Consider the following 12,565-nt stretch of genomic DNA (forward strand, 5'->3'; position numbering starts at 1 on the left):
TAAATACCTCTCTTACCTTAATTACCTCTCTTACCCTAACACCACTTTAACATCTCTTTTACTTTAACATCTGTCTTTAACACTTATCTTACTTCAATACACTCATTGGTCGATCTCTTGGCTATTTTCCTGTAGTTTAGTTAAGTATGCACTCAGGGTTTCATATTGTTCCATATTGTTACAGACTAGAAGTCTGTCATCTTGGGGTTACCTCCTGACCTTCCTTCTATCTTGAAGTTACCCCCTGAGATTCCTCTTGCCTTGGAGTTACCTCCTGGGGTTCATCCTATCTTGGGGTTACCTCCTGGGCTCCCTCCTGTCTTGGGGTTACCCCCTGGGCTCCCTCCTGTCTTGGGGTTACCTCCTGGGCTCCCTCCTGTCTTGGGGCTTAATCCTGGGCTCCCTCCTGTCTTGGGGTTACTTCCTGGGCTCCCTCCTGTCTTGGGGCTACCTCCTGGGCTCTCTTCTGTCTGTCTTGGGGTTACTTCCTAGGCTCCCTCCTGTCTGTCTTGGGGTTACTTCCTGGGCTCCCTCCTGCCTGTCTTGGGGTTACTTCCTGGGCTCCCTCCTGCCTGTCTTGGGGTTACTTCCTGGGCTCCCTCCTGTCTGTCTTGGGGTTACTTCCTGGGCTCCCTCCTGCCTGTCTTGGGATTACTTCCTGGGCTCCCCTGCTCTCTATCTTGGACACTGTACCCCGGCTGGTCTCACCTACCTCACAACCCGCCTGCTTTGGTCCACAGCTTCCCTGGCTATGTCCGCCTGCGCATGCACAGTAAGGGAGGCACTCCTGTTGCCTTTGTCGAGTTCTCTGACGTGAGGTTTGCCTCTGCGGCTCTTACCTCACTGCAGGGCTTTGTCTTGGTGTCCTCGGATCGGGGTGGAATCCGCATCGAGTACGCCAAGAATAAAATGGGCGAGGTTGGTACGTACCTTTCAGGTATTAATATAAGATCATGAAAGTGGCATCCCTGAATTGGGACTGCTGTCATATTTTTATTCAGTACAGCACATGAGAGATGGGAAATGTTCGTAAAATGTTATGTTGCTTTTGTAAATGGACGTCCAGTGTGATTTTTTTCATCCACAATGCTGCACAGTACAGTATATTATAACTGAGTGATATTCTTCCCAGTTTTATAACTTGATGGGTGTACCTTGCCTATATTTCATAATGAATCTGTCAAGTCCTGTGTTAAAGTGGGCCATCCTCCCTTATGGTCTGAAGGGCGAGAACCTGCATGCATTAACTTAGTACTATAGCATGGAACCCTGTCCATTACCTCGCCTCATTACTTGTAGTTGTCTAGCTCTGGGCGAAACTTCTCCAGTATCATGTATACAGTATTTGTATGAACATATTGATGTTAATAGCAGTTTAAGAATTGTTCCTCTTATCCCAGTAACAAAATAATATATGTATTTATAAGGTAGGGAAGCTAATCTTTAACAATTTTAGGATTACAAATGATGTGCATTAGTCTCCTTTCTTTATCAATGTGTTTATCTGTGACAACAGCTTTGGTAGTTCTTCCTGTGAGCTACCAATAACATACATCTCACTAGGCTACCCCATCAAACTAAGGCTTCTGCTCTTTCATTTCCCATATGTACTCATTAAACCTTTTAGTTGTGCACTTTTCCACCTTCATGATGTATCTCAATCCTGTACCTCACCCCTGAAAAGTCTGTTAACAGTTATTGTCCATCAATTTCAACATGGTCAAATACACTGTTGACAACTGTCACCCATCATTCTTCACATGATCAAACACACTGTTGACAACTGTCACCCATCATTCTTCACATGATCAAACACACTGTTGACAACTGTCACCCATCATTCTTCACATGATCAAACACACTGTTGACAACTGTCACCCATCATTCTTCACATGATCAAACACACTGTTGACAACTGTCACCCATCATTCTTCACATGATCAAACACAATGTTGACAACTGTCACCCATCATTCTTCACATGATCAAACACAATGTTGACAACTGTCACCCATCATTCTTCACATGATCAAACACACTGTTGACAACTGTCACCCATCATTCTTCACATGATCAAACACACTGTTGACAACTGTCACCCATCATTCTTCACATGATCAAACACAATGTTGACAACTGTCACCCATCATTCTTCACATGATCAAACACACTGTTGACAACTGTCACCCATCATTCTCAGCATGATGAAACATTCACAAACCCTCATTCATAACTGTCTATATTCTGTAACAGTGATGGTAAGGACATTTGATATTATAATTGTTTTAAAATTAATGTTCAAAATCTTAGTTTACTAATTCCATCAACATTACCCATGTTTGAGGACCAGTTAATATAGTAAATAATAATAATTATAATATTTAAAAAACAACATGCAGTTATATTGATAAATAGTATTTTATACATTTTTTAAAAACCTGTGGTTCTATAGAACATTTTTGGAAGTCCAAAACCAGAACTTAATATTGCTTAATACTAATACAGTTATGGAGTTAATGTGAAACTTGATTTGTGTTGTAATTTATAATACAGTGCCATGGTAGTGAGAAGGAAGTTGCATGTAGTGATGGTTAATATGTAATCAGTTTGGACCAAGGTATCTTAAATTGTTTTCTTAGGGTTGCGATTATCTCTTACTCTCGAGATACTTGTGACCAAGATACTCCTGACTTTCCAAGTATAAGCATGCTGTTTTCTTCCAATTTGGCCATATAGTTACACATAAAATTACAGTATTTTGTACAGTATTTTGTCCACCCTTCCATGGCCTTTTATCAACTTTATACATGGCCTTTGTGATTTACATCCCTATATACAGTACTATTATTGCTACTTGTGATATGTAAAACCAAATGCCTGTTGAAATATTTATTAATGATTCTTGTTTACTATCTGGAACTGCTCAGAAAAGATGTAATACATATTATATTCATGTTAATCTTGATTTAAGTCATCAATTCAACCATACTTGACATGCAAATTAAAATTCAGACTACAAAATGAGTTTAGAATGAAAAAACAAATCTTATTGTAATGTATGTACAGGCAGGTCCCACTTATACAGCAGGTTAGGTTCCAGGCTACTGCTGTAAAGTGAATCGTAACCTATTTTTCACGTTCAAATGCATATAAAAGTCTGATAACATGTTTACACCATCTATTAAGTTAGCAGTAGAGCTTAGCCTAAAAAATGCATATACAGTACACACATTACTTAACTCTTTGAGGGTCCACACCCCTGATATGAAAAGTGTCCACGGGGTCTAAGAGTTTAAAAAAAAAAACTTATAAAATGGTACAGACTCTTTTTCTGAAAGTAATGACACCAAAAGTACAAAATTTGATGGAAAACTGACGAAATAATGCTTGCAAATTTTGCTGGGATTGATGGGATAAAGATAGAAATGCTAAAAGCAGGTGGGGATGTAGTTTTGGATTGGTTGGTGCTTTTATTGAAAAATGTATGGAAGAGGGTAAGGTGCCTAGGGATTGGCAGAGAACAATCATAGTTCCTTTGTATAAAGGCAGGGTGACCCAGAAAGAAAGAAAATTACTTTCATCATTCAACACTTTCACCATCACTCATACATAATCACTGTCTTTGCATGTTCAGATACGACAGTTTAGAAGTCCTTCCAAACTGCCAATATCCCAAACCACTCCATTTCCAGGACTTGAGTCTGGCTAACCAGTTGCCCTGAATCCCTTCACAAAATATTACCCTGCTCAGACTCCAACAGCCCATCAGGTCCCCAAAAAACATTCGTCTTCATTCACTCCTATCTAACATGCTCACACATGCTTGCTGGAGGTCCAAGCCCCTTGCCCACAAAACCTCCTTTACCCCCTCCCTCCAACCTTTTCGAGGACGACCCCTACCCTTGCCTTCCTTCCCCTACAGATTTATACACTCTCCACATCATTCTACTCTGTTCCATTCTTTCTAAATGACCAAACCACCTCAACAACCCCTCTTCACCCCTCTGACTAATACTTTTAGTAAGAGGGCTGAAGAGGGGTTGTTGCTGCAATTGTGGATTTGGAAAAGGTGCATGACAGAGTGGATAGGGGGGCAATGTGGCAAATGTTGCAAATGTATGGAATAGGAGGTAGGTTTTTGAAAGCAGTGAAGAGTTTTTACGAGGATAGTGAGGCTCAAGTTAGAGTATAGAGGAGAGAGGGAGATTATTTCTCAGTAAAAGTAGGCCTTAGACAAGGATGTGTGATGCCACCATGGTTGTTGAATATATTTATAGGTGGGGTTGTAAGAGAAGTGAATGCTCAGGTGTTGGAAAGAGGTGTGGGGTAGTTTCTGTAAAAGAAGGAAATTAAAAGTGAATATAGGAAAAAGTAAGTTGACTACCGCCCACAGGATGGGTATGGGGTGCATAACACAAGGGATGAACATGGGGAATATATAATAGCTAAATTCAAATCCAAATACCTACAAAAACCTCTCACAGTGATAAACATCTACAGAGTTCCACAATCAAACATTAGCCAATTTAGTCAAAACCTAGGAAGTATGATAACTGATGCACGCATGAACAAAGATCACTTACTACTCTCAGGTGACTTCAATATAAATCTCCTGCAAGACCAGGACCCACACGTTACTGAATTCACAAACACAATGAGTAACTGCATGTTGCTACCAACAGTAACAAAACCTACAAGAGTTACGGAGACTAGTGTTTCCCTACTTGACCACATCTGGACCAACACCATATCCCCTTTAAAATCAGGCATAATTACAGATAATACCACAGACCACTACCCTACTTTCCTCATAACAACTCTTAGTAAAATACCCCAAGACACTACTAAAGTCACCTTCAGACTTCACAATGAGGCAGCCATTAATAACTTCACAACAGCAGTAACAAACATTGACTGGCACACTGAGCTAGAAATCTATACAGATATTGACGAATGTTTTAATAATTTTCTAAAAAAGACCCAATACCTCTATAACAAGCACTGCCCTAAAAAAAACTAAACAGATGACAGCTAAGAGACTGAACAGTCCCTGGCTAACACCCAGCATTCTCAAATCCATAAATACAAAACACCGATATGAAAAACAGTACAGAATGGGTCACATAACCAGAGACCAAACAAAATGTTACTCGTCAATCCTAACCAGCCTGATAAGAAGGGCAAAAAAACTGTATTATGAGAACAGATTATCCAACTTACGAGGTGATATAAAAAAGACCTGGAAGACCCTATCAGAAATTCTGGGAACAAAAAAGATATCACGAAATAGTGAAATAAAATTAGCAAAATCAGATGAACCCCAACTCCCTCCAACAGAAACAGCAAACAGACTCAATGATTTCTTCTCCACTATAGGACAAAACCTTGCCAATAAAATCCCAAGCTCAGATACCCCACCAAATGACTACCTCACTGGCAACTACCCGAACACACTGTTCCTAGCTCCGACTAATCCATACGAAGTCTCCCTTATTATCAACACACTAAAAAACAAGGCAGGAGATTTAAATACCTTACCACCCTTTATATACAAAAAAGTGTCACAAGTACTATCACCAATCATTGCAACACTAACAAATCCATTGAATCCTCCACCTTCCCTACAGCTCTCAAAATAGCAAGGGTCACCCCGATCCATAAAGGAGGAGACCAAACAGAGTTGAATAACTATAGGCCAATATCCAATTTACACCCTCTCTCAAAAATCTTTGAAAAATTAATTCATAAACGAATCTACTCCTACCTCATCTCCCAAAACATTCTCAACCCCTGCCAATTTGGATTCAGGCCTAATAAAAATACTAATGATGCTATTATACACATGCTAGAACATATATACACTGCAATAGAGAAAAAAGAAGTCCCACTGGGGATCTTCATTGACTTAGGTAAAGCTTTTGATACAGTTGACCATGACTTGCTCCACGTAAAATTGTCACACTATGGTATTAGAGGGCACTCCCTCAACTACCTCAAGTCATACCTCAGCAACAGAAGCCAATATGTGTATGCAAATGGGGCAAGCTCTTCCGCTCAACCAATTACAGTTGGTGTCCCACAGGGAAGTGTCCTTGGCCCTCTTCTCTTTCTCCTATACATAAATGACCTACCAAATGCTTCGCAATTACTCAAACCCACACTTTTTGCAGATGACACTACATCCGTCTTCTCTCACCCGAGCCCAGTCACGCTAGCCAATACTGTAAACACCGAATTACAGAAAATATCTACCTGGATGAGGACTAACAAACTTACACTAAACATTGACAAAACCTACTTCATTCAGTTTGGTAACAGAGCTACAGATGTACCTCTTAACATAACGATAAACAGATCACCTATCACAAAGCTAACAGAGGGAAAATTCTTAGGAATCCACCTTGATAATAGACTCAAATTTCATACACATATACAACAAATTTCTAAGAAAATTTCCAAGACTGTAGGCATACTATCGAAGATACAGTACTATGTTCCACAGTCAGCCCTCCTGGCCCTTTATCACTCTCTTATTTACCCCTATCTCACCTATGGAATTTGTGCATGGGGCTCAACAACAATTAACCATCTCAGACCACTAATTACCCAACAAAAGGCTGCAGTTAGAATGATAACAAATTCTCACTACAGGCAGCACACTCCACCAATATTCAAAACACTCAACCTACTCACCATACAAAGCATCCATACTTATTACTGCACCTATTACATACATAGAACACTTAACTCTGATATTAACCCTCCCCTCAAACATCTCCTTGCCAACCTCAACAGAACACATGACCATAACACAAGGCACAGATCACTCTTTGATGTTCCTCGTGTCCATCTCACGCTATGCAAAAACTCAATGCACATAAAAGGCCCTAAAATCTGGAATTCATTACCTGTAAATATAAAAGAAACACTACCTGTTTATAAATTCAAGTCTCTTCTCAAAGATCACTTACTCACTCAAAACCAAATAAATACTGAATAACTGAACCTTATAAATTGTATATCCTATATGTTACTCACAATTATATCACACAAATGTTAAACCTAGGACCCAATCTAACTTTATTTTTTTAAATACACTACCTAACAGAATACTCCATTCGACTGAATGTACAGCAATGCATGCAACCATATGACCTGTCTTTGTAATACTCATTTGTGCTTTATAGTTATCAGTTTACAATAATGTATTATCACTGATTTCATCATTGCTTAGTTAATCTTAAGTTAATTTTAAGCCAGCCCGTAATGCTATGCATATAAGTGGCTTTGGCATGCTGCTCTTACCTGTATTTTTTGTACCTCTGTATGTATGCTTAAATTACTAAATAAATAAATAAATAAATAATAAAGATATTAAACTAACTTTTGGGAGATTCAGAAAAGAAGTTGTAGAGGTTGGTGGATGAGTTTGGTAGGGTATGTAAAAGAAAAAAATTAAAACTGAATATTGGAAAGAGTAAGGTGATGAGAATAACAAAAAAAACTGGTAATGTAAGATTGGATATCAGATTGAAGGGAGAGAGTATGGAGGAGGTGAATGTATTCAGATATTTAGGAGTGGGCATGTCAGTAGATGGGTCTGTGAAGCATGATGTGAATCATAGAATTGATGAGTGGAAAAAGTTGAGTGGTGCACTGAGGAGTCTCTGGAGACAAAGAACATTATCCATGAAAGGAAAGAAGGGAATATATGAGAGTATAGTTATACTAACACTCCTATATGGTTGTGAATCATGGGTGATGAATGTTGCAACAAGGTGAAGGCTGGAGGCAGTGGAGATGTCATGTCTGAGGGCAATGTATGGTGTGAATAATGCATAGAATTCGTAGTTTGGAAATTAAGAAGTGCGGGATTACCAAAACTATTATCCAGAGGGCTGAGGAGGGGTTGAGGTGGTTTGGACATGTAGAGAGGATGGAGCAAAATTAAATGACTTCAAGAGTGTATAAGTCTGTACTGGATGGAAGGTGGAGTAGAGGTCAGCCTAGGAAAGGTTGGAGGGAAGGGGTAAAGGAGGTTTTGTGTGAGGGGGGGCTTGGACTTTCAGCAGGCATGCATGAGCATGTTAGATAGGAGTGAATGGAGTCAAATGGTTTTTAAGACTTGACGTACTGTTGAAGTGTGAACTGGGTAATATTTATGAAGGGATTCAGGGAAACCAGCAGGCCGGACTTGAGTCCTGGAGATGGGAAGTACAGTGCCTACACTCTAAAGAAGGGGTGTTATGTTGCAGTTTTATAACTGTAGTGTAAGCACGCCTCTGGCAAGACGGTGAAGGAGTGAATGATGGTGAAAATTTTCTTTTTCGGGCCACCCTACATTGGTGGAAAATGGCCAATGTGTTAATAAAAAAAAATTGCCATGTCAGCAATATTTACACATCAAAGTTGAAGACCTAAGTGATTTTTTTATGAGCAAGACTCAGAATTTGGTAGATTCAAACCTATTTGATATTATCCTAACACCACGTGACTTTGAACAGGTGATAAATGACATGCCTAGTTGCCCATGCACTCTGCCCCAGGCCCAGACTCGTAGAACTCTGTGTTCATCAAGAACTGCAAGAAGCCCCTATCATGTGCTTTTAACATTCTATGGAGAGGGAGCATGGACATAGGGATCATCCCACAGATGCTAAAAACAACGGACATAGCCCCACTCCACAAAGGGGGCAGTAAAGCAATAGCAAAGAACTACAGAACAATAGCACCAACATCCCATAGCATAAAAATATTTGAAAGGGCTCTAAGAAGCAAGATCGCCACTCGTCTAGATACCCACCAGTTACACAACTCAGAGCAACATGGGTTTAGAGCAGGTTGCTCCTGCCTGTCCCAACTACTGGACCACTATGACAAGGTCCTGGATGCTCTAGAAGACAGACAAAATGCAGATGTAGTATACATAGACCTTGCAAAAGCCTTTGACAAGTGTGACCATGGTGTAATAGTGCACAAAATGCATGATAAAGGAATAACAGGAAAAATTGGTAGATGGATCTATAATTTCCTAACTAATAGAACAAAAATAGTAGTAGTGAACAGAATGAAGTCTGAGGTGGCTACTGTGAAAAGATCTTTTCCACAAGGCACAGTACTTGCCCCCATCCAGTTTCTCATCCTCAGATTCGACATAGACAGGGATGTAAGCCACAGCACTGTGTCTTCCTTTGCAGATAACACCCGAATTTGCTTGACAATGTCCTCCATTGAAGACACTGCTAGACTCCAGGCAGACATAAACCAAATCTTTGAATGGGCTGCAGAAAACAACATAAAGTTCAGTGAAGAGAAATTTCAATTATTCCAATATGGAAAATGTGAGGAAATTAAAGCTATATTGGAGTATAAAACAAATTCCAACTACACAATAGAGCAAAAAACTGTTGTAAAAGACCTGGGAGTGATAATGTCAAGAGGATCTCACTTTCAAAGACCACAACATTGTATCAATTGCATCTGCTAGAAAAATGACAGGATGGATAATAAGAACCTTCAAAGCTAGGGATGCCAAACCCATGATGACACTCTTCAGGTTGCTTGTTCTATCTAGGCTGGAATATTGCTGCACACTAACATCACCTTTCAAGGCAGGTGAAATTGCTGACCTGGAAAATGTACAGAGAAACTTCACAGCCCACATAATTATGATAAAACACCTAAACTACTGGGAACGATTGAAGTTCCTCGACCTGTACTCCCTGGAATGCAGGTGGGAGAGATAATGATTATATACACTTGGAAAAATCCTAGAGGGATTAGTACCAAATTTGCACACAAAACCCACTCCCTATGAAAGCAAAAGACTTGGTAGGCAATGCAGCATCCCCACACAGTAAGTGTCAGGGGCCCAAGACTGTTCAACTGTATCCCAGCATACATAAGGGGGATTACCAGTAGACACCTGGCTGTCTTCAAGAAGGCACTGGACAGGCACCTAAAGTTAGTACCTGATCAACCGCACTGTGGTTTGTATGTCGGTTTACATGCAGCCAACAGTAACAGCCTGGTTGATCAAGACCTGATCCACCATGAGGCCTGGCTACAGGCTGGGCTGTGGGGGCATTGAGCCCCAAAACCCTCTCCAAGTATACTCCATGTATACATCGGTGATTTTGCCCTCTTTAAGTCCTAATTTTAGGCCAATTACATTGTTCCAGTCAACGAAATTCTTAGGTACAGTGGACCCCCGACCTACAATATTAATCTGTTCCTGAGAGCCCATCGTAAGACGAAATGATCATAGATTGAATTAATTTTCCCCATAAGAAATAATGGAAATCAAATTAATCCATGCAAGACACCCAAAAGTATGAAAAAAAAAATTTTACCCCATGAAATATACATTTTCCTACACAAAAAAAGAAGGATACATGCACAATAGTAGAGTAGTACATGCACAATATATATTGTGCATGTACTACTCTACTAAATGAAGAATAAATGACACCTTTATTGAAGATGCAGCAATGACTGATGAGACACTGTGTCCTGGGAATGCCTTTTCCTCCTGAGTAATGTAGGTCCTGTTTGGCATATACTTCCAGAACAGGCCTTATCACACTGTGTATGCCACTATGAATCTTAAATCTCTCACACCAACCTTTGCTGGCCTTAAATTCACCAATATGAGCACTAGTTCCAGGTATTTTTTCCTGTTCACCTCGGTGTTAGTCGACTGGTGTGGGTCGCATCCTGGGGACAAGATTAAGGTCCCCAATGGAAATAAGTTAGACAGTCCTCGATGACACACTGACTTTTTTGGGTTATCCTGGGTGGCTAACCCTCTGGGGTTAATTGTTTCTCGATAAGCCACACCAACAACGGTGCTACAGCAGCAACAGCAGCAGCTGACCGTGGTGCAGCAGCAGCTGACCGTGGTGCAGCAGCAGCTGACGGTGCTACAGCAGCAGCAGCAGCTGACGGTGCTACAGCAGCAGCAGCAGCTGACGGTGCTACAGCAGCAGCAGCAGCTGACGGTGCTACAGCAGCAGCAGCAGCTGACGGTGCTACAGCAGCAGCAGCAGCAGCAGCAGCTGCTGACGGTGCTACAGCAGCAGCAGCAGCTGACCATGGTACAATAGTATTTCTCACCCTTTTACCACAGGGTTAGCACTAGAAGCTTTTTTGGGCTCATGGTGGCTTATTTAGCAGTTAGAAGCACTAAAAACGTGGGAATAATACAAAATATTCCGAATGTTTGCGTGGGAGCGACCGCTCTGGCTTGTAAACACTGGCACACTAACTGACGGCAGGCCAGCTGAGGCGCACTCAGGCAGACAGACGTGTGGACATGTGCAGGACGAATGCTGTAGGTAGAGTTTTTCAACATACTTCGGGTTAAAATTTTTACGCTGAAAAGCATTGTAGGTCGGTTTTAACGTAGGTTGGGGACAACGTACATCACTAGTATGCTTTCCTCCTTAGTGATTAAGCACAAGAAACCACCCACTCGCCTATTGCAACTCCCAATAAAGTGATCAGAAATTAGTAATTTGGCCAATATCACACAAAATTCAGAAAGTGCCAATTTCAAAATAGATTCCGGAATAAATAATGAAGACATTCCTGGTACAAAAATAACATTTCCTCTGTTCATTAGTTACATCCCCAGGCTTCTCCAATATTACACGTGAATTCCATTTTGAATTTATATTCACACTACAAAATAGAAGATTTGTTATGCATTATTGTAATTGTATAAATAATATCAGTGGATTTATGAAAGCATATACTGACCAGTTGGATGCATATTGGATGAATGATGTGATTTGTGTACTCTGGAATATTGGCAAAAATCAAATATTTCCACTACTTTGAGCTTAATTTCAAGTTACTTCCAGTTCAGAAACCAGTCAAAATCATCTCTATTTGTGTAATATATCTTCTTTTCTATCAAATGATACCAAGAAGCCTTGAATAAAACCATGAAAACCATCCAAAAATATACTGCAAAGTTACTATTTTAAACCAAAAACCCAGTCACTTTTTTATTTTTTTACCTATCATGCACTGCATGGCACAGGACTTTTCTTATATGGTGTACACTCACCACATAGATCCATTCTCTTATATCTAAGCCAATATTTACTGCTCACAGCTTATCTGAGTGATCTGAGCTCGTGATGTAGAACTACTGCACTGAGCCTGAGTTCAAAGCTCTAGAACTATGGCACTGACCCTTAAGGGGTGGAAATATTTTCATTCTTAGCTTATAGTGAGTGGTGAATATATACTGGAACCTCTACTTACGAGTACCCCAACATGCGAGTTTTTCAAGATATAAACAGTCGCTCGGTCGATTTTTTGCTTCTAGATGTGAGTAAAATTTCAAGATGCGAGTGGGCCTAAAGGGAGGTTCCTTGACCCTGGTGAGGGGCTTTTGCTCTTGATCTAAGGAACTGGATCTCATTTGTTTGTTTGACTATCTTATTGAAACTTGGGGAATGTATGAAGGAAAGTTGCTTCTTAACGTACACCAAAATTGAAAGAATTTGAACCATAAATAACGGAGTTCACGTCTCAGCCATTAGCTGCCCCTTAGC

The 12,565-nt window shown here is 40.3% G+C and overlaps 1 long non-coding RNA gene across 1 annotated transcript in view; it reads left to right on the forward strand.

Moving 5' to 3' along the window:
* The first annotated feature begins 719 nt into the window (after positions 1-719).
* LOC128686450 (uncharacterized) overlaps positions 720-12,565 on the forward strand; it is a 38,957-nt gene continuing 27,111 nt past the window's right edge. Inside the window, exon 1 of the long non-coding RNA XR_008406644.2 lies at positions 720-918. This is a non-coding gene — a long non-coding RNA (uncharacterized lncRNA). The remainder of the gene's footprint in view (positions 919-12,565) is intronic.

Source organism: Cherax quadricarinatus, chromosome 17, assembly GCF_038502225.1.
Source record: "Cherax quadricarinatus isolate ZL_2023a chromosome 17, ASM3850222v1, whole genome shotgun sequence".
Taxonomy (NCBI): Eukaryota; Metazoa; Arthropoda; class Malacostraca; order Decapoda; family Parastacidae; genus Cherax; species Cherax quadricarinatus.